The following is a 27,301-nucleotide window of genomic DNA, read 5'->3' on the forward strand; positions in this document are numbered from 1 at the left end:
TAATGGTGGCTCTCTGCAATAGTCCAGCTTGCTATCCCCTACACTTGTTCTTGCGTTTAGGTCAATTGGGCTCTGTCACTCATACTATATACTGTAGCAGGCAAAGCCCACGCAAACACCTTGTGTCAACCTGGCATAAGGGCATCGCTTAGGTGTCTAAAGTTGAAAGTGCATTTAGCAGAATGTCTAACACTTTGGAGATGTAAGGTCTGATGCACGGTCGTGGGTGAGCAGTCAGGAGGAAAACAAAACAACTGCGGAGATATTAAGGCACGATGTGTGGAGTGTCAGCAACAGCCGGCTGCTGTCAGGAAGCAGGAAACAATGAAGAATAAAAACTGCACCCTGCATTCAAATGAAAACTAACAGCCCTATTAGATATTTCGCAGGATTTGGAAACACACACATTAAAATAATTTTGATAGTTTAGTTATCCTTTAAGCGTTTTCTTTGTTTGCCATTTAAGTTAATTACAGCGTTACAAGAGACGTGGACTCTATAGTGATAATCTTCCAACTTCTCTTACATCTGTCACAATCCCATTTATTCTGTCATGTTCCCATTATTTTCACACACTGTACTCCGAGCTTACGTTCCACAAACGATTTCTCCCCGGCTGCAATAACCATTTAGTTGACACTGTATATAAGTCAGGCAATTTTGTCAATTTGTACAATTCATTCCTGTCCTTTTCTTCTTCTTCTTCATTTTCACCTTCATCATAGCTGATAGAACCAACTATCCAGAACTCCTACTAAGAAAATCCATCACTCTCTCCCGGACTACCTATTAAAGCGATAGGTTATTTTGTAAACAAGTGGCCATAAGTAGACGCAATTTCATGCCAAGGTGCTTACATCAAACTAGCAGGATGAGAAACAAGGATGGACATACGCTTCATTGCTGCAGATAAAGGCATTGAGAGCACTAAATAAGAAAACTATTCATAGTCAGCAAGTCCTTACTGCCACGGTAGTCAGACTTTGGAGGCTCAGTGGTTATCTGATAAAGTTCCCTAAGTAAGAGATGATCTTGAGATATACAAAACAATTTTTGGTTCGTAGTGACATAATGTCAGATTGAACCATTGCCAAGAGTTGCAATAAAAGTTAGCAAAGAATTACCATCTGAGACATTATAAATCTTAGGATAATTGTTAATCCGGGTATACAGGCAGGTAGGAACTATTAGGGGTTGATCCAGGGATTAGTCTGATTGCCATTAGGGAGTCAGGAAGGAATTTCTTCCCCAAAAGGGCTATTTGGCTTCTGCTCTTGGTTTTTTTTTGCCTTCCTCTGGATCAACAACACAGGAGGATAGACAGGCTGGACTAGATGGACATTGTCTTCATTCGGCCTTACGAACTATGTTACTATGTATTTATGGCACAGCAAAAGTATACACTGCGAATGTCTAATAGATGCTGGTTCCACTTAAAGGACCTATCAGTAGAATGGGGGCCTACTTCTTCCCTGTTTGCACTCCAGAAAAGAGGAGGCCGTGCATGCAGCAGTCTCCATTACAGTCTTCATGAGTTGGTGAAATTGCCAAATGTTTTACTAGTCCCATAAACTGCGATGAAGATAGCCACATTTATGCATCGCCACTTTTGAGCATCATGTGACTCATCATGGAATTCCACATTGGTCAGGCAATAACCATTATGCCAATGTATGGGGATTCCAGAAATAGCCATACAATGCAACATGAGTACTTACACATCCTGCTCCATCACTACACACCACTCCCCTTCTCTCTGCCATGGGAAGAACAAGTGAGCTGCCGCTAGACACAGACAATTATGCCTGCGACCAGATGGTTGGGAGCCACACAGAATGGCATAACAGGTTGCATGTGGCCCTTGTGTTGCACTTTATACACAAAATTTGGGGCAGACCATGACCCCACCCATCGAGAGGATGTTTTGATCTAAAGCAGTATTTCTTAATTCCAGCCCTACAACCCCCCAATTTGAAGACATCACAGAGAGAACCTGTTTTTTGCTTGAGAAATCCTAAATAGGAAAAAGCTGCTATATCAAACTTCACCTCTGCTAAAAGTATGATGTTTTGAAGTATGATTCAGTGTAAACAATGGACCCTTCTAACAGCGAATACATATGATCCCCATTGGTTTAATATTGATAGCCTATCCTAAGGTTAGGCCTTCCATTTAAAAAACTTGGAGAGCCCCCTTTAAATCCATTGTGGTTTGAAATGCGTAAAACTGTGATCCACATTTCATAATATGTTGTGATGATGAACATTTAAAGCAACCTCTGATATTGGATACAATTCTTTTCCCGGACCAAAGGGTGTGGGAGTATCTTACCTGTACTTTATTTTCTCTTCCTGGCCGTTTATTCTGCTGGTTATGGTACCATTTTTAGGTGGCCAAGATAGTCACTGCCATCTTTAGACTAGCCGAGCATCCATAGTGCAATAGTAGTACTAGGACTACCCATGCACTTTAGATGCTCTATGATTGCCAGCGTTGCTCCCATGGTTAGTTCTGGCCAATCACAGAGCAGTTCATAGTCTTTATTAGACAGATAGAAAATGATAGCGCCAATACCGGCTGTCAGAAATTAAAGCACTGAACCAGCGGAATAGAGAAGCCAGGAAGAGAACATGAAGTACAGGTAAGATGCCCCTTCACCCTCCAGTCCTGGGACAGAATTTTGTCCTAAAACTGGAGGGTAATGGATTCCTTGAAATAAACATTACATTTTAATGGAAGTGGTGGATTCAAGTTTTTTTTAAAGGTCACTCCCGCAAAACCATTGTTCCATCCCCGCGACCCTCACCTGATTTCCCTGGGGGTCTCCTTTGTGTATTCCAGCCACTTCTATCCCATGCAGCTTCCTCTCTGATGCTTATTAGCCACCATCCTGAGAGTGAGATTTTTTACTTTGAGTTTTACATGAATCTCATGATGCATCCTCACAGCATTAGCTGAGGCTATACCATTTTGCCTGCCAGGGGAGGGGATGAGCCTTTATTATTACTTTCTATAGTTACCTAAATAAGATAAATACCATAATAATACAGCCAGGAGGATGAGCTGTGATCTCCTCTACTTTAACTGTGTGACAGGAGTTGTGTGATTATCATCAGTAACTGTCATCAGTGCTTGTATCCCCCTGCTGGCAGTTTCAGTTGTAGATCAATGTTATAGCATCACACAGACTAAGAATCTGACTAGAAAATGAATCCACAACCCCAAGTAGATCTGAGCTGGTCAGAATTGAGGAAAAAGAGGCCAGGAGTTTAAGACAGGAAGAAATAAATAAGGTAACACTAGCTCACTTATATATACACTGTTGGATAGCTACATGATGAATGAATTTAAAAAAAAATCACTGGAGTGGTCCTTTAAATAAAAAGTGGCCTGCTTAAAAGATACAGACAATATCATAAGATCTTAACCCTTCCCTGCCCCTCCAGTATCTCTTTTCCTTCTTTTTATAGCAGTTACTCTACAGTAAGTGTGGGCAATAATTCATTTTTCCTGCAAGTACCAAACACATCAATTTACAGCCATCTACGTGTTTTGCACAGCATTGCAATCAGTATATGTACCAGATATTTACAGCAGAGATCTGCATATCATGGCCTTGCTCCAATTACCACCAGACAGACACCTATTGATATATTCTGAGACCTCTTTATACAGTGTTTTGAAACCAGTAAAATGAAGTTTGACTCTATAATTCTTACAGAACTGAAATATTTGCTTCTGGAAAGAAATACTTAGATGGGAACTCTATTCACGAGGAGAAGCAAAATGACGTTCCTAATTTGCCAAAATCAATTTAGTAATGTGTTTAATGGAAGAGATATAAAGATGTCTGACAAGTTTCTCAGATTCAGAATGACTTGGTCAGAATTTAACGTTATTTGCTTCGAAGTCCAATCAATTTGACACGCTTTAAGTGGACTGGACGAAAAGTGAAAAAGCTCCAACTTTTGTGTATTTAACACGTTAAGTGCCAGGTTAGAGTTTACGACATCTTATTTTCTATCTATCTCATATCTATCTAATATCTATCTATCTAATAGCTATCTATCTCAAATCTATCTATCTATCTATCTCATATCTATCTATCTATCTATCTATCTATAGATAGACGAAAAGTCAAAAAGCCCTAACCTTTGTGTATTTAACACGTTAAGTGCCAGGTTAGAGTTTACAACATCTTACTTTCTATCTATCTATCTCATATCTATCTATCTATCTATCTATCTATCTATCTATCTATCTATCTATCTATCTATCTATCTATCTATCTATCTATCTATCTATCTATCTATCTATCCATCTATCTCATACCCATCAATCTAATATTTATTTATCTATGTACCTAATATGTATCTGGCTATCTATCTCTGTATCGATGGAAATACTGTAGTATATACGGGTATTATATGGGAAGGTATATCCAGCATGAGATGAGGAATACCTTGGCTTTTCTATTGACAAGCTTTTCTGTAGTCTGGTGTTACTCTATGAAGGACATTTATCATGTATTCAGAGGATCTATGATAAATGTCTGGTCGCTAGGTGCCTTACTGCTGGGACCCCTACAATCACTAGTACAAGGGTTGTTCCCCCTCAAGCTCAGTCAATGTAATGAGAAGGATAGGGAGCTTAGGGTCCTTTCAGAAGTGCCAATTCTTGTTTGAACAAGCGAGTGACATCACTACTAACTCATTCGCTCCCGTGCAGCCTGTTTAGACAGGCAGTTGCATTGTTGGCTCATTCAGTTCCTGTATAAGTGAATGAGAGGGACTGAATGATTGCTGTTTAAACCGAACGAGTGAACAATGGCCTGCAAAATGAACGATGAACGAAAAGTGAAGAATTATCGTTTAGCCATTGGCTCGCATTTAGACTAAATGATTATCATTCACTTTTGCCCGTTTTTGAATGCTTTTTTGTACAATAATCATTCTGTCTATAAGCACCATTAAGGCCCATGTAGACACAGCGATTATTTTCAAAATCTGCTCAAAAGACACCTTTTGAGCGATAATCGTTGAGTGCATTTACACAGCAAGATGATTGTTCAAAATTCGCTCAAACGGCAGTTTGAGTGACAGTTTTGAGCGTTCACTTTGCATAAGTGTGCAAATGAAGAAGGCTCATGCTATATGCAGAAGACAAGCGGGAACGCTATCTCTGTATACAGCCGTTGTCTTCTTGGAGTGCTCAGCTGGTATACAGCTGAGCACTCCGAGCGGGGTATGCAGAACACAGCTGGAGCGCTGTCTTCTGCTGTGTTCACAAAGGGCTTAGCTGGTATACAGCTGAACGCTCCGAGCGGGGTATAGAGAAGACAGCTGGACCGCTTGTCTTCTGCATACTTCTGCTGTGTTCTCTGAGCGGGATACCAGCTGAAACAATAGTATCAGTGGTATCTTGCTGTCCTGATAAGATTCATTGTTGTCTTTCAGCTTGCTGAAAGACAACGATGAGCGTATCGTCAACGAAAACTGCACGATGTCTGCGCGTTTAGACCCAACGATTCTCGCGAGCGGGAAATCTCTCCTCTTCTTTTATCTTCACCACAGGAAGGCTGAAGGTGCCTCCATGTGGCTTTGTGTTAGGTGGAACTCAGGTGGCAGACAAGATAGAAGACCCTTTCCTGCTTTCACCAACTCACATTTATACCTTCTCTCATACCACGTGACATGACAGACTTTATACATTTACATGCAGGCTTTGCATTTTATTAAACACTTAACCCTTCTAGCGCTGCAGCTGTGCAACACACGTACTGGAAATACAGGTTTGCACAGTGCATCAACATAGGACAAACATGTATGACATTTATGGAGGGGACCAGGATGGTGTACTGGGTCACTACACACATGACTGACAGCTAGCGTCATCTGCGTTACATAATAAGCAGGTACACGGGGTTGTCCAGTCGGGGTCACAGCCGGATTCCACTGCGGGAAGCCGCATATGGATTCCGGCTTGTTTGTGTGAACCCGGCTTAAGGCCACAGAGCCGAGAAGAAACAAGGAAAATTTAAATATACAACATACAGCTACAAATAAATGAAACCTAACACAAATGATAAACACAGTTTAACCAGCGCTACCGGATTTTCCTGCTTCTTATTTGCTCTTTTCCTACCACTTTTCTGCCTATGTGTTAGTCCTCAGTATAGTTCCGGAATGCAATTCATAAAACCACAAGCAGTACAGTAGATTGCTTGATTTGCAGAAAGGCGATGGTTGGAATACAAATGAATGAACTGATGTGACATCTGAGGCTTCCTAATATTTCAGCCAGACTGCATCACAAAGTTTGTCAGACTTAAAGGGAACCTGTCAGCACTATAAACTAACTTATGGGGACGTGCCGGGAGCCGGCTCTTGCCGAGCAGATTTCAAATCCAAAGCTTATCAATTGTTTACTGCAGATTTTCACCACGGAATTTGCGGTTTTCGATGAGTCGGTTGAATTCCGAGACAAATCCGCAATGCAGATTTTGTTGCAAATTTGTGTTGGATTTTGCTGTGTGGCTGTCACCAGGGGCGTAGCTATAGAGGGTGCAGGGGATGCGGTTGCACCCAGGCCCAGGAGCCTTAGGGGGCCCATAAGGCCTCTCTTCTCCATATAGGGAGCCCAGTACTATGAATAAAGCATTATAGTTGGGGGACCCTGTTACAGGTTTTGCATTGGGGCCAAGAAGCTTCAAGTTATGTCTCTGTGCAGCATGGTTTAGGTATGGGTACGGGTACAGATACAGATAGAGGGGGGGGGGGGGGTTGGGCAGCTCACCTTTTGCATCAGGGCCCCTGAGCCTTTACTTACGCCCCTGGCTGTCACTTAAAACTTTTGTTTTGCAAGTTTCCAAAGGGAAATCCTTTGTGATTTTTGTTATGGGGAAACAAGTGAAATATCTATGCAGCAGAATTTGCCAAGTAACAAGTTTGCGTTTTCGGAGAATCTGCCCGAAAAACCATTTGCAGCGCTGAGTATTCATACTAATAGGTCTCAAATTCTCGTATTCCCATGCAATCTGCTTCATTTATATAAATATACAGTCCTACATGCATAAAACATTGGGTGAGAATAAAGTATGTTTACAAAAACATTATTTATATCACTTATATATCTGGTAAATATTTAATGAATTTGGTCCACCAAATGCGCTAATTAGTGAAAGATATTATTTCGCATTGCACGCAGCTAGGATCTTAAGAATATCATCTGAAGCAATCGAGCACAAACAAGCTAATAGAAAATATATATGCACAAATAAAATATAATTAGGATACAAGTCTACTGTGAGAAATGTAAATCTCATGCTTCGCAATTTAAGCTGTGTGACACAGAGGAGACTTCTGAAATAATGTTTAAATTATACCCCTGGTGGGCCTGATTCAATTAATATAATTATGTCATACAACAATGATTATGGAGTTGTCAGGAAAACTGAGAAGTGTACAGAAAGTCGCGTTATCCTTCGACTTCTAGATGAACAGCGATCTAAATTTACCTGTCGCCTACACACATTAGGAGGCATTTTGTCCTTCATACCTAATCGGTTTTCCCTTTTTTTTTCCCCGAGATTAATTACAATTTTGAAATGTATCTTAAGCGGCACAAGTAAGACTCGCGAAATGACTCATTAGCTGAACTGTACCGCAAACCGAAACCATAGGTTATGGCAGTGGTGTCTAATCTGTCTAATTAGAACGGGCTCAAACGACCGTATGGTATAACGCTGTGAAAAAAAACGCAGCATTTTACCAGTGTGTGGAGCTGCATACTTTATTTGTCATGGCGTATGCCTGCGCATGAGAGTGTATCTCACGCACGCTGTCATGCACTGACTTTCTGGTTCCTTCTTTTTTTTTATTTTCCTTCTATTGTCTCTGAGTGTAAGCACCCATAGAGAACAGTAGAGCTCTATCGTTTGCAATACGCATTAAAATACAATATGCTGCGCTCTTTTTTACGTGCAGATTATATGCAATGAATATATGCAAATTAATGTGCTTTCATTATGCGCTTGTACATTGCATGCGCAATACGCAAGTAAATTACGCTTGTGTGCCCCCGGCCTTATAGAGTTGGAATTCAGTAGGCTATGGCATATCCTACTAAAATGCTGCAGTTTCCGTTTGGCTTTCTATTACTGTAGATGCAACTGCAATAATAATGCATTGACATCATAGAGTTACCCAGTGGGTCACTGCCATCATAGGACAGCTGTGGTTGGCTTTGTCGCACTGTGTCCCAATGATCAAGGAATGGTTTCTGGAAACAGGAGTCCTCCATAGTCTTTGTTTACTTGGAGCTCTCTTTAGTATACACAACATGCTCAAAGCTGTGGACATTAACTCCCTAAAGGGGTTGTCCAGTTGTAAACTATTGTATGCGCAATAGTAGATCAGTAGGGGTTCACCACCTGAGAACCCCACCAATCAGCTGTTTTTTGGGTCGGTATGCTTGTGCACTGAGCTGATTTCTGCAGGGAGCAGACAGCTCCGTCCCCACGTCAGTGGTCAAGCTAGGTATTGCAGGCAAAATTCCCACTGAAGTGAATGAGAGCTTTGCCTATAATACCAAGCCTGGCCACTAAAGTGGGAACACAGGGATGCATTGGCCTGATTAACAGCAGATTGGTTGGGATCCAGCAAGTTGGACCCCATTGATCTACTACTAATGGCCTATACTGAGAATAGGTCATCAATAGTTTACAACTGGACAATCCTTTAAGGAAGCAGTTATTTTGCCTTAAAAGGGGTATTCGCATCTCAAACATTTGGATGTGCCATGAAAGTGTGATAGATGTGAGTCCTACATTTGGGACAAGCACCTATCTCTAGTTTAGCCCCACTGTGCCTGGCTCAGCTGTACAGGATGTGCTGGTGGTGAGTGATCAGGACTTATGGAGGCAACCAAGTGGGTATCGCTACACTGTTTCCGTGTAGTACAGCACACTGCTGCTGTTTCGGTAATTCAGGAACCACAGAAACAGTGTCGCTCACTGTGCTACACTGTTTGCATAACTCCCATTGGTTTCTATTGCAATTACAGAAACAGTGTAGCAAAGCCTGCTTGGCTGTTTCTGTAAGTTCCGACCATCCCTGGTGGTGACATTCAGCTGGGCCGGGGTCCTGAGATGCCAGAACGAGGAAGGTGTGGGTCCGAGAGGTGGACACTCAAACTACCTCTCTGGCCCATGTTACCTCTCTACTATCCAAAATTCCAAAGTGTCTATCAGCTCTGTCCTTCTCTTTCCACTTTCTAAAAATTAGCTTGCAGAAAAATTGACTCATCTCTTCCCCATCTCACCCAACATTCCCAGCAGACCTATTAATCACAATCAATGGCTCCATACTTTCCTCAGTGGCACAAGTCTGCACATATATGTATAAATATATATCAATCAAAGTAAATATTACAGTTTCCAATCCGCAACAGAATAACACATTGTAGTAATAAGTAAGAAACAAAGGCAAGAGTGCATCAGATACACAAGAATGCAATGTGTATGGAGGGAGAGCTAATCTGAACATTGGTTAGTGAAGCCTGGACTGTAAGAAAGTAGCTAATAAGTCAATGTCAGAGAAGGTAAATACCAGAGCGGGGACACATCTTACTAACCTTGGTGGAAGCGTGCACAAACCGCAAGAAAGATTGCAAATATGTCCGCACACACGATAAAGTAATCATAAACAGACAGGGGCTCTGTGCTCTGGTACTGACAGGTTTACATAGGGTGAAGGTGATCTGATCACTCAGCAATATAATATCTCACTGTGCATGTAAATGCTCAAAGGACATCTCACATTCTCCAAAATACAAGATGGAACATTGCCTTACAAATGCTGGATGACAATTATTGATGTGCAGAAGACACAGATTCCTCCTTCTTGTACTGATTAAGTTTCATCTATTTTCTATGTTTGTTGGACCTCAGAAGACTTTTGGGTAGCAATTTACCTTTGTAAATTTATTTCAAGTATTTCTGAATTTATTATGGACCTTGCTTCGTATACAGGAGTACTACATGTCCAAATGCCACCATGGTCATCCTTAGCCATGTGCAACCCATGCGGATGCACAGTGTGGCCGCCACCCCTGTATCGTTGTAAGACAGTTCCACATAATCATAAATATTATTCAGGTGATTTGGGTCCAAAACTCAAAAATATATTGTAGGAGTATACAGGATGGCCTGCAAAGGGCTACAGATTGGCATTCTGATAACCTGAAAGAAGAGGTAACACCTGAAGGTGTAGCAGGATGCAAGAGAAAGGTGTCAGTTCCTGCCCAGTCAGGGGGAAAGTTGGTAGCTCAGTGGAGCTGAAAGTGCTGCAAGCTGGAGGTCCAGTGTGTACCAGTGAAGGCTTCGAGTTTGACAGGGAGGAAGACCCTAAACTCATACCCTGGTGGGGTACAAATAGAATTTGTGTTGTATGCTGTACATGTTTGCTGTGACATGGATTAAACTGTCAGGTGTCAGATCTAAAAGAAGTACAAGTTCCTGGACTGTTTCTACAGTATGGCACCTTTCCAGACTGAGAAGTCGACAATCCATGAGGCAAGTAACCCCAACTCGCCTCAATATAATATATATATATATATATATATATATATATATATATATATATATATATAATGGTAAAAGCTTTTCTAAAAAGGCCTTAATGTATTTGGCTCCATCGGGCAACCCATGTAGCTGACTTGAGGGCAAAGAGAACAGGTGGTCCATGTTCGGTTGGCTCCATTCTCCTTTTTATGGGCGTTATGAGCCTGCACAGGGCTTTACCTGTTAAAAATGCACATTTTTTTCTCTTCATGTCTGCTGAGTGATCATCTCACCCCACCCTCCGCCGTAGTCTAAGGCTATTTCCACATAGGATGGATTTGTTGCAGAATGTGTACAGCAGATCCACAGTGGAAAGTCCACATCAAAAACCACACCATTTGCTGTGGATTTTAATTACGATTTTGGTGCTGAATTCTCCCCTCCTATTTTAGGAATTCACACCAAAAATCCGGTGCTATAATTGACATGCTGCAAATTTAAAATCCACACCGCATGTCAATTTCCACATGGGTTTTCTGTGGCATATGCAAATCAAATAAAAACAAATCCGCAGGTGTTAAATGAAGTGTCGGCGCCCAATGCTTCACTATGGGTGGCTTGATTTCTGGATCTCACAAGTGGGTGACACACGCGGATTCCGCAAATCAAATCTGCCCAAGGACATTGGACCCAAGTAGACACATACAGTAGATTTACATTAGATCTGTATTACAGTTTGCAAAACATGGACCAAATAAAGTGTAAAAATAGCCTAATAGCGTAATAGAAGAAGAGAGGGAAATTGCAGTTGCATCTCCCTGCTCCACTATTATACAGAGATTTTATAGGGACTGATGAGTTTTAGGACATTTACAAGATCCACCGAGCGAGGTAGAAAAGAACTACAGGTTAGTGGAGGAAGATGTCACTAATAGATATATTGTAGAGCTTCCATCTACTACTGAGCTATTCAAAACTATACTGATAGGTCCACTTCATGTACAATAAACAACCCGAAGCTCCTTTATTTGTAAAATTGGATAAGAAACGTTTTCCACTGAGTGACATCTCCCAGGAAGATAATTCTGTCTGGCTTTTACATGAACATCATTAAAGAACCTTTCACTTTTATGTACTCACTAGAGATGAGCGAGCACGCTCGTTTAAGGCTGATGCTTGATCGAGCATCGGTCTTGTCGAGTAACTGATTACTCGTCCAAGAACCAAGCGGGGGTGGGGGGGGTGGCCGGGGGCAGCGGTGGGAAGAAAGAGAGATGGTGCTCGGTCGAGTAATCAGTTACTCGAAAAGACTGATGCCCGATCAAGCATCGGCCTTAAACGAGCGTGCTCGCTCATCTCTAGTAATTCATAAATTAAACACAAAACTAGGAGATACAGTAAATAACTACAGAGAACACCATTTGTATGGATGGAAAATAATGAACGACAGTACCCAATGAAACTGTAGTCAATAAAAGCATAAAACAATCTACAGTCCTCACATGGGTGTAAGTGGACCATAGACAACAGTTTTTATATCTGCTGCCGCCTGGAGCTACTTTATCACATGAAGCATTCGCACATTTGTTGGCCGTGGCTGTCTTCCAATTGGGTTTACTAACATGTCCAGTAGTGATTACTGCGGTCAAAGTATTATTGAAAATGGCAGTTGTTCAGAGGCTCACAGGCCAAGAACATTTCCCATGTTGCAATGTACATCAAATAAAACATTCATTGTGACAAGTTCTTGATGAAAGGGTTTGTTCCGTGTGCATGTTAAAGAGGTTGCCCCAGACTTTTACTGTTGATGGCTTTCCTCAGGATAGGTCATCAAAAGTTAATTGATAGGGGTTCACTGCTCGAGATCCACACTGATCATCTAATTAAGGGGCCCGCAGTCAATGTGGACAGTGCTGGAAAGAAAGGGTTAGCACTGTCTGTATTACAGTGGCCTGGTTTGCTACTAAAGGGCACAATGAATTCAATGGGAGCTTTGGCTGTAGTATCAAACTGGGCTGCTGTAATGTTACAAAAACCGTTGTCGAGGGCTGTCCACACTGACAACGGTCCAGAAGATCAGCTTTATGTGGGCTTCCTAAGTGGCAGACTCTCGACATTCAACTATTGATAACCTATCCTGAGGAAAATCATCACAATTAAAGGTCTCACACAACCCATTTAACAGAAAGTTATAGAGCAGTGGTTCTCAACCAATGGTTTGAGAGCCACATGTGGCTTGCAACCCTATGCTATGTAGTTTGCCTTAGGAGTCTTGAGTTATGACCATATTACCTGGCAATTTACATTACTGCAGACATATAATATCCTCATTATGATATTCAAATTTTTGGTTTAATGCGGCCCCCAACCATCACTCAAAATTGAGTGTGGCTCATAGGGTACAAAAGGTTGGGGAGTGGGGACCTCTGTCAGAGCTTAGAGCTGTTACATGTTTTCATCATGGAGGTCCTTGGGCTGTTCATGCATTAAATGAACAGTTATTCATCTGGTAATGCTTTTTATCTTTAGTGATCTCTACAGTGATCATAAGTCCCATGCTAAAGGAGATGCCATTAATAAGACAATCCCTTCAAGAAACAAGAACTGCTATCATTTTTCTTCAACCTCAGAATTCCGTCACACCCAGGTAATGGTGCTCGAAGAAGCCATATGATATGACCCTTCTGCCTTATAAGAGGACACCAATACTATAAAAAGCAAATAATAATTGGGAGCTTTTTTAGAGATTTTACATTAGGTCCCTGGAGATTAAAAATGCACAATAAGTATTAAGTGAATATCATTGGCTTGTTAATGTACTCAGAGCTTTATTGATGGTGATGCAGTACCTTATAACAGAGTTTGTTGGCACTACGTTGTAAGTGAGGCCTGCCTCATAAAAATTGTAAATGGGACCTGCCTCATAAAAGATGTGCATACCGCTCGAGACCCAAAAAATTTAGTCAGCAGGCCTGCTATAAATAGGAAAGGAGACAATAATGGCTGATATGATTTCAAGTCTCAAACACTGGGATGTGGACTTAAATAGCTAGATTCTATAGACACTGAAAATATAAACTGACACGTTAATTGCACTGCTTCTTATCATGGGAAGTGAAGTGTTGATCCATAAGAGATATACTGCATATTAGATCACATGGCTTATATTTTTGTTTAACAGGACTTGTTACAGCATTATTGATATTGTTTGCCAGCGTTGTTATTAAGTTATACTAAGTACAGATTATTATTGTCTCCCATTCTGCATAAAGTATTAATGATTCCAGGATTTAGTTAGCTGGAATTAACGTTAGGTAAATCTACAGTACAAGTTAGATTGCTGGGCTGTTATTATTTACCATTATTTATTTTCCTTCCTTTGTTTGTAAACAAATAGTGCCTCTTTTTGTAACTCATTCTGCTGCATCGTATCCTGAATCTGCATTATGATGCCACTACCCGCAACAATCCATGGATCCTGCTGATCTTGAAAGGATCTTGAAACATGGGGAAGACTATGGTTTGGCTTATATTCTTAGTCATGTTGCAAGACCAGTTAAATGTCAGATATTGACTTACAGGGAAGCTGCTTTCCAATAGGTGGCGCTGCCTAGGCATAGTGACATCTCCCATTTGATACTAAGATGTGTAACACATGAACATCTAAATAGTTGAAATACCCAATAATACCATTGCATATGTATCTGTCCTTTTTACTGTTAGCTTTCTTGCTCTCATATCAAGGGATTGTATCCTGTCTTAAACTCTAGAGGTCCTTCCCACAAACGATTTCCGCCGCCTAATACGTGGCGGAAATCCGCTGCGTTGCCCGCAGCTATTAGGCTCTATTGAACCTAATAGCTCAGTGCTTACGGTGCGGAATTCCACCGCGGAATTCCGCACCGTAAAATCACCCGCCCTCACCTGCGGCATGCTCTATTTGCCGCGGATGTACGCGCGGACGGCTTCCATTGCAGTCAATGGAAGCCATCCGTCACGGTATCTTCCGCTTCCCCGCCTACCGCAGCTGTGGGCGTGTCCTATGACGCGCATGCGCGCTGAAGTGTCATGCGGGACGCAGGATGCCGGATCCACAGGTAAGTATTGGGGTCTCTGGGGGGGGCGCCGTGATGGGCTCCGCGGCAGAGCCAGTCACGGCCTTGTGAAGCCGGCCTAAGTGTATGGCTTTTGCAAGTTTTAAATGCAAATTAATGTATAACTTATATATTTTTTTTCCAGATACTGAAATATATACCATTTTATGAATCATTTTTATTCTCCAATTGTAGCTTTTTTTCCCCCATTTCATTTTACGCACATGATGATGGAGGTGGCCATCTTTCCTGCACTGCTGCTCTGTTAGCAGTTGAGCGATTTGTTTTAAAGCCGTCTCATGGGCACTGGTGTCTTGAGATGACTTCTAAAGGAGAATGTAGTGAGCATGCTCTGTGACCAATGCAGCGATCATTGTGCTGGCAAGGTGAGCTGTGGCCATCACCTATTGTGCATGTTATCATCCAGTGTTATCTATATATATTGGATGTGGTGCCTTTCATTGTAATCCTGACTGAAAGGTTTTCCTTTACAGAACACGAAGTGTGAGCCTACTATAAGGCCTCATGCTCACGGACAGGTCCGATTCCAACTACAAAATCTCGCTGCGGAATCAGACCCGGCGCCCCCCAGAGACCCTTTACTCACCTGTCCGGATCCGCCGCGAGAGTGTTGGCCGGCCATCTGGCGCGAATGCTCAGTGCAGCGCAAGACGTGCCAGCGCTCGGCTGTGACGGAGATTCCCGCAATCCTTTTCCAGTGCTCACAGCGGAAATTTCGCTGAAGGGAGGGCTTACACTGACTCCCAAGCTGTCTGTGCGATTTTCTGCACAAAATAGAACATGCTGTGATTCTTTCCTGCGAGCGGAAAATCGCAGTTGATTTCCGCTTGTGAACAGGGCAGAATCATTTAACACAGCATGTCTATGGATGGACATTGTTGCGGAATACGCGGCGGGTGTCTGACCACGAATTCCGCAGCGATAATCCGTCCGTGGGCATTCGGCCTAAGGCTCAGTGGTCAGAATGAAAACTGCAGAAATATAGTGACATGGAACATAAAGAATAAAAGAGTTGAAACATAATTTTTGCTACTAGCAACTAGCCTGCTTGCTGATGGTTCCCAAATAAAAGAGTTGAAATGTAACATTTATTAGTAGCAGGTAGTCTGCCTGCTGATGGTTACCAAATAGCAAACTAGGTTTTTTTTAAAAAATAACTGAAATAAATGTAAAAGGTTTTGTCTTCCTCTCGTTCAGCAAGAGCTTAGAGAAAAAAACAGACCGACCTTGACGTATTAAAACAGAGTTGCATGAAAAATCACAAGTGTCAAACAAACTAAACTCAAGATGTGTTTCCTGATTATATGTAGGGCAGCGTGGCTTGAAATACAGATCTTAATGTGCCTTAAGTAAATTTCAAGTTTCCTTCAGATGTTTGGCATCAATTATTTAACTCCCTTAAAGTATACAATAAACAAATTGCAACATAAAAGCCGCAACATGCAGTGAAATCATTTACTTCCAGCCTTATTTAGATGGCTTTGTTGTATACCAGAATAATGGAACAATACTTACCAAAATAATCAGAATAGAACAAGAGGCTTTTCCATCAAAGTAGCTTTATATGCGTAGGACCCGTGCCTCGTAGTGATTTACTCCTTACCATCAAGTACAACTTGAATGCTACTATGAATTGTAGCGCTCGAAATACACCACATTTACTGCATCATTTCTATTGAAGTCTGCATATTAATGCTTTAAATTACCGCTTTTAACATTCATCAAATGCGGTAAAGCTGCACAAATATACTCGGAATAGCAGTTTTATTAACAAAACCAGCCCTTTGACGTTTGGAGCTTTCCTGTATGGAAATCAGACCTGAGACCAGATCATGTGAGCAAGTTTTCCATGGATCAATTTCAGGGTAAATCCATATTAGAATGGCAAAATTCTGTGATCTGAGTGATGTTCAAAAAGTCCTGATTAGAGATGAGCGAGTATACTCGCTAAGGCACATTACTCGAGCGAGTAGTGCCTTAGCCGAGTATCTCCCCGCTCGTCTCTAAAGATTCAGGGGCCGGCGTGGGGCGGGGAGCGGTGGGGGAGAGCAGGGAGGAACGGAGGGGAGATCTCCCTCTCCCTCTCTCCCCCCCCCCCGCACCCCGCCGCAACTCACCTGTTTCCCCCGCCGGCTCCCGAATCTTTAGAGACGAGCGGGGAGATACTCGGCGAAGGCACTACTCGCTCGAGTAATGTGCCTTAGCGAGTATACTCGCTCATCTCTAGTCCTGATCATCGGTGTTAGACTAGCCGAAGCCAGGATTTCAAACACTACTAAACACTTTCTTCTCCAATGGTATGAAGAGTATACCGAGTACGGTGTGAAACTTCCAGGGAAAAAGAATCCTGTGGAGCTCAACAAATTTTTGACAAAAGAAATCAGAAGACGATGTCAAGAGTTGTTCTAAGGAACAGGTCGTACATAGTCAAAAAAATTGCAGCCGAATACAATGCTGGTGTTCCAGCTAACATATCCGATGTCAGGACGGGCGGCTCTCACCTGGATGCATCGCAGTGGAGCCCCAGTTTTTGAGGCCTCCCCTGGCCGCCGTAATTCTGGCCACCGGCTCCAGGCACGTGCGCCCGCGCTCAGGGAGTAGACGGCTTGGTAGCCGGGTTGCTCGGGATGCGGCGGGTGCCGTCCCCGTTGCGATGATGCTTGGGCACGTCTGCTCTGTCTCTGCCTGACTTTAGCAGGCGCCGGGGGCTGTGTCTCCCAGCGTCCTGTGATTGGGTCCTGCTGCTGTCAGGCTCCCCGCCCCAATCAGCTGCTGGGTCGGGAGGCCTGACAGCATTTGAACTGCTCAGTTCATTTCAGATCTTGCCAGTGTATGTTTGGTCTCCAGCTACACCCGTGTTACCTGTATTTGATTCCTGTTTTGACTTTGCCTTCGCCTGACCCCTTGTTCCTCGTTCTCTCCTGTTGCTGACCCGCATTGCCTGACCTGCCTTTGTATTGGTGTGTTACCCTGTATTTGTCTCTGAGTCTGACTCCGACCCCACATCCCTAGCGAGCCTAGGGACTGCCGCCCAGTTGTCGCCCTGGGGCTTAGCCTAGGGGGGCAGGTAGGTAGGGCCAGGGGTTGCAGATAGTTTCAGGGACTTCCAGTTACCCGGACCCCAGCTTCCTTAGCAGGTATGGGCTATAACATCAGATGACCAGTTATAATACTATTGCTGTTCGGGAGAAACAGAAAGGCGGGACTCCAGTGGGCAAAAGAGTGCAAAAATTGGATCACTGAGCAGCGGTAAACATTGCCTTGTCAGATGCATCCAGATTTCTATTGCACCATGCTGATGGGACAGTCAGAATTTGGCGCCAGCTGCATGAATCAATGAACTCTTCCTGTCAGCTGTTTAGAGCATCCTATCCACAGGGGCCAAGATTTCTTCAGAACGATTTCAACATCTAGTGGAATCTACGCCATGATGAATTGCTGCGGTTCTAAATGCCAAAAAATGCCCAACATGCTACTAGATGGACATCTTTAATAAAGTGGCAATTCTGCGTAGATAAATGATAGCCATGAATCAGTGAATGCTTTGTATATTTTTGTCATTCTTTTATTCGTCGGCTTGTTCTGCCGGAATTACATTTCATGTAATTACATTGTAGATTGAGGGAAGTTTTCTCTAACATTGTTAATATAATAGACTTTCTCTACTCATTTTGAAATGTGATCGATTTGCTTCTGTACGAGACATCGGCCAATTATGTTGAGGTTACATTTTAGTTTTACCTTAAATGTTGTCGTATTTATTTGGGTTTTATGACTAGCGAAAACTGACCCACTTCTTGCAAAGGTTGTGCAATTAGTTGCGGTAGAGTCAGGAGAAAAGTGTTCATTTATGCTGCTCAAAGTGTAGTAATTATAGGGTGTAATGAAGGGGGTTTTCCTGGAGAGTTAATAACAACCTAGCTTACCTCGTCCACTGGATGCGGGGCTCGAAACCTGCCCCAAAACAGTATTAATTAAGTGAGTTACTGGAATATAAAATAATACCGCTACATGGCCCTGAATCTAAATCGAGTCACTAGTCTGTTTAGCTCAACTGCTACAAATATTTTCACGTAAATAAAGGAGTTCTCTGGGACCTTTAGGGTGCTTCACACACTGGAATATTCTGTATTATGCTGAGGAATATTCCGCCGTGCTGTGAGGGTAGACAGTATAGCACAGGGCATACTTTTACAGTGTGGAGGCTTAAAAGAGGCACTGTTACTGTGTGGAGGGTACTATTACTTTGTGGGGCACCGAGGGTGGCATTATTACTGTCTGGGGCATTAGGGATGCAGTGCATGTGTAAAGGAGGGGAGAAGTGGAGATGTGCTGAGAAAGCAAGGAACCAAAGGAGTTTGTGTGTAATTTAGATATGTTGGAACGGAAAGACTTCATCATGGCAGTCTGAGCCAGATGAAGAAGAAAAGTAATAGTCAATGACTCAAACCAGATACAATGTCACTCATGAGTCACTTGTTTTATTTGTACTATAATTACAAGGTCTGCAAACAGAAAAAAAACAAGATTTTTTAATATATATCCCAAAAACACCACTGGGTTGTGCATCCAGGCAACGAGCTGGAGGGGCCCAGGTCCAACTCTTGCCATGGAGCCCTTTCAACTCTAGTTATGTCCCTGCCACACATTTACTCAACTCATTCCACCAACTTCTGTTTGAGTTATGGAAACAGCAAGTACACTTTCTCTGTAACTTCCATAACTCCCATAAAAGTGAATGGAGTAAGTCACAAACATGTGTGGCCGCCTCTTCATTCATTCCCTGCTTTGGTTTAGTGGCTGATGGCTGCATTCTCAGGCAGGATGTAAGTCAGGGAACCAATTCGGGAGATAGATGTGAGTCCCAAAGGTGAGACTTGCATCTATGAGACTTTTATGGTATATCCTCTGGGTATTCCATGAATGTACAAGATGGGAATACTCATTGATAGCCTATCCTTAGAATAAGGCATGAAGTATGATTGTCCGGGAGTTTCACTTTCAGGACCTACATGATCAGAACAATGAAGGGGTGTGACAGTCCGATAAGCGTCATATCTCCATTATCACATGGTAGAGCAACTTGTCTCATTCACTTGCATTGGACAAGCTGTAGTTCCTATAACTGATTATATGGGCAAGCTGCTGCTCCTGTGTATATAATGAAGGAGGGCACCAGGACCGCTTCATTGTGTTGTTCAGTGGGGTCTCCACTGGTCAAACATTGATGGTCTATTCTAAACATTTAGTCCGGAGAAGTGATTTAAAAACTACTTTCTTGTAAACGTTCCTCTTCTGTCTTTTCTTAAGGTTCCTTTACATTGGACAACTATTGGCCAAATAATCGCTGGAATTAGCAAATGTAAATGACAGGCCTTTCTTGTAAACAAGGCTTTCAACAGGATGACAAGCGATAAGTTGATCACAAGTTGTTAGTCTTTTCGTTTCAGTTGTCTGATGTAAGAAGAAAAGCCACTAGTGATCCTCTGCAGGATAGGCCACAATAGAAGATCAGTCGGGGTCGCCGATCATGATCGACATTGATCAGCTGATTAGAATGATGGCTGGAATTATCAAAACACTGGCCGTAGTGCAGTATCCCAGTTTAGTAGTCCAAATTGAATTGAATAAGAAGGAGCTACAATACCAAACTGGGCAACTGTGCTGCAGATAGCATTTTTAAGGTTTTGGCTGTCTCTAGCAGCTTCATATCATCTCATAGGCAGGGGTCCAAAGTGGCGGATCCCCACTGATCAACTGTTGATGACCTATCCTATGGTCATCACTAGCAGAAGTCCTGGATAACCTCTTTAAACAGCAATAAATGCATAAAGTATAAATATCGAAGCCCTTTAGGAGTATTTTAGAGATATATTTGCAGCTCAAAAGGTGCTCTAGAGTCTTACATTTTGTTTTACTCTGGCTTTTATCCATGTTAAATTAGGTTTAACAAAAAGTTTCCACATCCTTTCTCAGAGCCTGTATCTTTATTTATAGCGTATTATGGCTTAGCAGAGTTAATGCTGCTTTAGTCAAATAGCAGCGGGTGTCTTTTTGTTACCTAACAGTACTTGGTATCAAAAGCTCATTAGAACAATCTTTGGGCTGACTTTGAATACATCCGTTTATACAGTAGGTCAACCCGGCATAATGGAGCTTATTCTCCCATATAAACCCAGAGCGCAGAGCTTTCTTCACAATTAGACTGCTCCATTTGCTTTAATACGGGAAACAAAAAGTTTAAAATACGTTTGGCATGGGCACGGTGTTTGACACCACAGTCTTCAGCGAAACTTCCTACGACTATTGTGCTAAAGACACAAATACACAGAGGACCTTAGTTTTATTCAGCAACACCAATACCAGTAATGTATCTACCAAGGAGATATGGTATCTTATTTTCTCATTACTAATATAGGATATTCTATATTGCTGCACAGAGATTGCCATCACTCATACCAGTCACTGTCCCCAGTGTGAACCACAATCTATATCTCAGACACATACCAGGTAGTGATGAGCAAACTTTTCAAAAGTTCGATTTGGCTGGTTCGCCGAATTTAGACATAAAGTTCAGTTTGTTCCGAATTAGTTTGAACTAAACCTGAACTTCTTCAATAACCTTAAACCGGGTTTATAACACTGTCTAAGAGCAATAAAAGCCCTACATGACACGGTTAGGTCACCTAGGAGTGCATCTAAGTACTTTTGAGCTGTTGTTCAAGCAAAGTTAGGGAAGGAAAAGAAAGAAAGAGGAAAAGAAGAAAAAGGACAAGAGGGAAAAAGGACAAAAGAAAAAGATTTATTTTCCCTTTTTTTTAATTCTTCTTTTTCTTTCTCCTTCTTTTTCCTTTTTTTTTCCTTTTTCTTTTTCCTTCTCCTTTTTTCCTTCTTTTTCAATGGGTTCGGCCATTAAACCATCGAAAAACCATCCAAAGTTCAGTTTAGTGCCAAAGCAAACTTTTAGCAGGTTTGACTATTTCGGTTCACTCAACAGTACTCCTGAGGAAGGGGAATTGATTGTGAATCCTTGAAATGTGTTGAGACTTTTAAATATACTTCTAATTGCTAAATAAATCCTCTTGATTCTGAAGATGTGCCAGTTTCATCCAGTGTGTCTGCCTATTGATCCTTTCAGTACTTCTCTGGATTTGAGGGGTGAGCCATTTTTTTTTATCATTTGGCTCTCCCCTCTAGCAGTGAGTCTATTGTCTTTTCCTCTTTAAATCATTTATATAGTTTATTGGTGTTAACCCCACATTCCTTGAGGTGCCTTTACTTTGTTTGTTTTTTCAACATATTTGCTGCATGACCTTGGGGCAATTTTTGACCAGAGTGGCTGCTTAACTTCCTAAAAAGGCTCAGGATGGAGATACAGTGATTGCACCCAGGATTTTACTGTTTGGCATTTTGTGGATTTCAGTGTGGCATCATTGAATGCCATACACTCGGTGGGTCTTTATCCGATTTTGTGTGCCCCTACACAGTTGGGTATCTTTGATTCCTTTTGGAGACTGAGAATTTTTTATAACTAGATTGACCTTATTTTCGCTATGGGAACATACAATGTTTGGAAAAATGGTTGTAAATGTTTTGAGAACTGTCGAGCCGAGGATTCGACTTGAACTGTTTGCCGTCCACGGCTTGGTCTTCTACGTTTTGGAGACATGACAACAGTCAAATTGGTAAGCAGTTTATATGAACATCGCTTAGCACCGCTTGGTGCTCCCTCCCGGCGCTGTTGGCTGAAGCACAACAGGATCGCTAGACTTAACATAAGACCTTTGACCTTGCTAGACAGGTCTCTCAATGTATTAAACTCAAATTTTATGATTTTTTGGTGGTGGTGAGGATGTCACAAATCTAATGACACCAAAATGATCCACTAAAGGTCACAGAAAAGGGTCAAAGTGCGGTGCAAGAAAAAGCCTGTAGGTTTTTTTTTATATTAGATTACCTATAACCTTGTAGTGTTAGCATAGGAAATCAACTGATCTGAGGCAACTTCAAACAAGGCCTGGTCATCGAAGCCAGACTAGTCAAGGCCAGGATTTCATACAGCACCAACCTTGTAGGGTTCTCTCATGCAACATGGTTAAGAGTATACCAAGAATGGTGCGATTGAGGAAAAACATCCAGCAAAAGGGAATCTAGTGGACATAACTTGTCGACGAAAGGTTTCTGAGGAGGATGTCAAGAGCTGTTCTGACGAACATGCGGTACACAGTCAAGCAAACTGCAGCTGAATACAATGTGTCCAAATGCACAAGTCATTGTTCCTAAGCACGGATGGGCTACGACAGCAGATGACCAGTTCCACTACCATTGCTGTTTAAGAGAAACAGAAAGGTGAAACTCCAGTGGGGAAAAAGAGTGCAAAAATTGGATCACTGAACAGTGGAGAACATCAACAAGTCTCTAATATGTAGTACATCTATTATCTCAATCACTGCCTTTATTGGCAGCAGCAATTTGGTTCTTAGGTAAGAGCACAGCAGCAAGCACTCCTGGTGCCATCAGCTGAATACAAGTACCATATGCACTGCTTGTAATCTGTAATTGGCAAGCGTATACCTATTGTCACGATGGCTTGCTGCAAACTGTGACAACACCTCTATCCGCTGACAAATACAGATGCCATAAATATCTGTCTGAATTCTACTTGCGGCAAAAAAACTTCAATTTGTGTGATCAACTATAATAAATGTTATTTATGCTCTTGGGCTACTGCTTCATTTTATCCAATTTAGAGGAAATTAGATTTACTGGGTAATCTGCAATGGAAATCCTATGTTACATTATATTGTAATATTATATGTACTTTATCTTTCTCCTTTGTACCGTATGATGAAAATAAAACTTTTTTATATATCTTTTCTATGTGCTCCGGCGCCCATCCATGCAGTTGAAACACCCTTCCATTGCAAGCCCTGTCCCTTTAACTCGCTCCCCCCCCCCCCCAGCATTTCTTAGCCAAAAATATAAAGGGGCAAAAAGGAAAGGGATTGCTGTTTTCTCTGTCAGTGTTTTGAAGAACTGTTCATTTTAGGACATTGTTGAAAAAACAACGCAGAATTGTTGTTTTTGTTTTTCTTTTATTTCTAAGTAGAGTATCCCTTTAAGTCTTTGTTCTCATCTGCATTGGAGGCTTCACTTGGAGTCTCCATTGCAGATTTATGATAAAATCCAGGATGATCTGATGATTGTCTGGGGAAATGCAGAAGTGGATGACAACAGCCAAATGGAATCCATAATAGTCAATGGGTTCCATCCGGAGCCAACCAAGGCTAGCGCATTCCGGGTCTGGCACTTCTGGCTTCACCATTGTTCATCTCTATGACAGAGCTAAACAACAGAATTAATCCATGCTAGTGTGAATAAGCCATATGCCTAATAAATAAAACAACATCATTGCACTAATACATCATCTTCATACATTATGCATATAATAACATTGACTTTTTTCTTACATACATTAATAAGACAACACATTACTGTAAGGAGTTATGCCAATATGCATATATTACTGTTGTACCTTGTATATGATCCTGACAGGACTTTTAAGAGAGGTCATATGACTTTGTTCACTCTGATTTTGATGCTATGGAGTGATAGGGCCTGTGCTGCACACTGATTGGCTGAAGGGCTTGGTATAAAAGGCAGGTCCTGTTCCCAGGCTCTTGTGTGACTCAGCAGTTTTAGAGAATTCAGAGAGGAGAATGACTCAGCTAGTGAAGTGGCAGCAGAGAAAGACCTGTAGCTGGACTTTGTGAGCACTCAAGGTAGAGAGCCTTGAGTGAGCTGCAGCAGAGCTGACCTGCACTGGACTTGTGTACTTGAGAAGGAGAGCTTCAGGTGATCAACTCAGCATCCCTGAACAGCACAGGAGAAACTGGAGCTGGTGAGAATGGGCTGTGGGTGAGTCTGGACCACATCTTCTGGCAATGCACCCATCACCAAAGATAAAGAGGCGGATGGCCAAGCATGACCTAAATGCAACATCAGTTGTAGAAACTGAAATAATCAACCGAGAAAGTATTCAGATTAGAACCTCAGTGCCGTATACTAGCGTTGCACTTTATGACCCCCAATTTCTTAGACAGAGGGTGACCCCTAAAAATGAGTTTTCAGCCAAAGGTGTTGTTATTATAAGTCAGTTTATGGAGTGAAACAGCTTATCCCTATTCACAAATACAATATGGCTGTACCCACCATCGGTCAAGTGGGTATCGGAGCTGGAGAGTATATCTCCAATGTTATTTTAGATTCAGTGGATTACAACCCCTGGTGAAGGTGTACACTATGTAGAAATAGCAACAAATGTACTTGCATATATAGTATATATATACATATGTTTCATTATCCAATTTCCAGTGAAGTATTGTTTGCTCCGTAACCCTATGTAAAACCTTTATTTACGGTGTCATATCTTGCATCTGTTTCATTACCATATCATTGGAAGTATGACTGTGCTCAGGGGCATAACTATAGAGGATGCAGGGGGTGTGGTTGCACCCGGGCCCAGGAGCCTTAGGGGGCCCATAAGGCCTCTCTTCTCCATATAGGGAACCCAGTACTCTGAGCAAAGCATTATAGTTGGGGCCCTGTTACAAGTTTTGCATTGGGGCCCGGGAGCTTCACGTTACGCCTCTGACTGTGCTGGGTGTACGTGTGGAGCTTTGTACAGTACTCTAGTGATGACGATGTCGCAGTCACCTGTATAGTACGAAGATCATCATTCGATATAATGTTATTTAGAATACACAAATATATTCTTGACTTTGCCGTCATAGACTCTAAAGTGGATTGGTCACGGTGAAGAGCTTTCAAAGATGATTCTGGAAAGTCAACTGTCCAATTTTGTACCAATGCTATATGCAGATGAACATGTCAGTCACTTGTTTTACTACGCTGTACAAGTTTGGATGAATACTTTGGATATTTGTATTTTGCGTAAGTAAGCTTAGGGCTGAGGCTAAGAAGGCCTATAGTCATGGCATGGAATACTTGTCCTAATTTCCTGTAGCCATTCCTCTTTAAAGGGAACATGCAACCACTTATGAATACCATAAGCTAAATTATAGTGCTCATAGAACAGGTTCCGAAGAGTCCGGGGATGGGCTTTGCATACTTAACAGGCTCCCTGTTCCTGCACGGTCACCTGTGGAAGTCAGGGCTCGGACAGTGTAGCGGACTCATTTCTGTAGCCTATGTGCATGCACTCTCATAGAGAGCTATGTAAGTGCACAGCCTGCAGAGATGTGCCCTCTGCACTGTCCATGCGCCAATTTTCAGGGGTGACAGCATGGGAACAGGAAGCTGGGTCATCATAAAAGGTACATTCCCCCGCTCCTTGAGACCTGCCCTATGAACACCATAACTAAATGTATGGTACTCACCGATGATGACAAGTTGCCTTTAAGTATTATAACGGGATTATGTACTAGACTACTTCTACCTAATTAATCCTTTTAAATTTGACAAAAGTGCCATAAAAGCTATTTTGGAATGTACTTCTTATTTTAAAGGAAAATATAAAAAAAAAAACGAAATAGCTGATGGTGGAATACAGAGAAAGAACAAATACTGTAGAGCAGAAAAAAAACATATTGTTACACATCGGTCGTAAGTGAATGTTGTTACCTATATGAATTGTTACCATGGCAACAAAGTAATGTGCTTTTTATCTGATACAAGTGTTTATACATACACTTCTCTTTGAAGGATTTATTCACCTTTGTATAACTTTTGCATTTACGTTTGTAATGCTTCTCAATGGTGTGGGTGGATATTGTGCTTGTATCCCTATATAACACCGCTAAAATGTATATGTATCCAAACAAGTAATACACAGGAAGTTTAGAATTAAAAGATCCTAGATCGGTGCTTTAAATGTTAACGATGATAGATGGCAGAGGCTGAAAGTTGGGTGCCAATAAAATGCCAAAGCATACTCAGCTCTGCTCCCCATATACTCTGGGTTAGAAATCCGCTTTTTAAATATTCTTTTATGGATTTTTGAGTCATTAGAAGAGGATTTCTCGCCAATTAGGTTTGACATACACATTAGATGTAGATTGGCCAAAGCTGTGTTCCCGTGGGGGACCAACCGATCACCTAATGTGCATGACTGCCTTTCGACTCTTTCCTGACAGCACATGTTGGGGGAGATAAACATTGAGCAGTTGGATTTGAACTGCCTGATCTTTTAGAGAAGCTGTAGCTGAAGGCATCTGGCAGCAGCTTTTTTCCCTCTGCATTTAGAATATATGAATTTTTGGTCAAGCCAAGCATGACTGTGTCTCGGCCAACAACTATCTGAAATGTATGTATAGCCTTAGCCAGAGTGAGTAATGGCTTCAAAGAGCAGCCCTCATTTTAAGCAGTAGAAGGTACTATATGGATGGGCTTCAATGTGTAAGCCCATTCATACAGTACATTCTACTGCTTAAAATCAGGACTGGACAATAGGTCATCACCCCTGTCAGATTATGTTAGAGGTTATACCTGATCACTTAGGGTCCCAGCAGCAGGACACCCCATGATCATTTTACCATTCAAGGACCCTTCTAAAAAAAGGCATTGTCAAAAGTGGAGAACCCCTTTAAAAGCTGAGTATAGGGCA

At 41.9% G+C, this 27,301-nt stretch overlaps 1 protein-coding gene across 1 annotated transcript in view; it reads right to left on the reverse strand.

Annotated features, from left to right (window-relative positions):
* The window catches only part of BRINP2 (BMP/retinoic acid inducible neural specific 2), a 300,129-nt gene that overhangs the window by 208,004 nt on the left and 64,824 nt on the right, over window positions 1–27,301 (reverse strand). The gene's annotated exons all lie outside the window — the stretch shown is intronic.

This window comes from Eleutherodactylus coqui, chromosome 3 (assembly GCF_035609145.1).
Source record: "Eleutherodactylus coqui strain aEleCoq1 chromosome 3, aEleCoq1.hap1, whole genome shotgun sequence".
NCBI classification, from domain to species: Eukaryota; Metazoa; Chordata; class Amphibia; order Anura; family Eleutherodactylidae; genus Eleutherodactylus; species Eleutherodactylus coqui.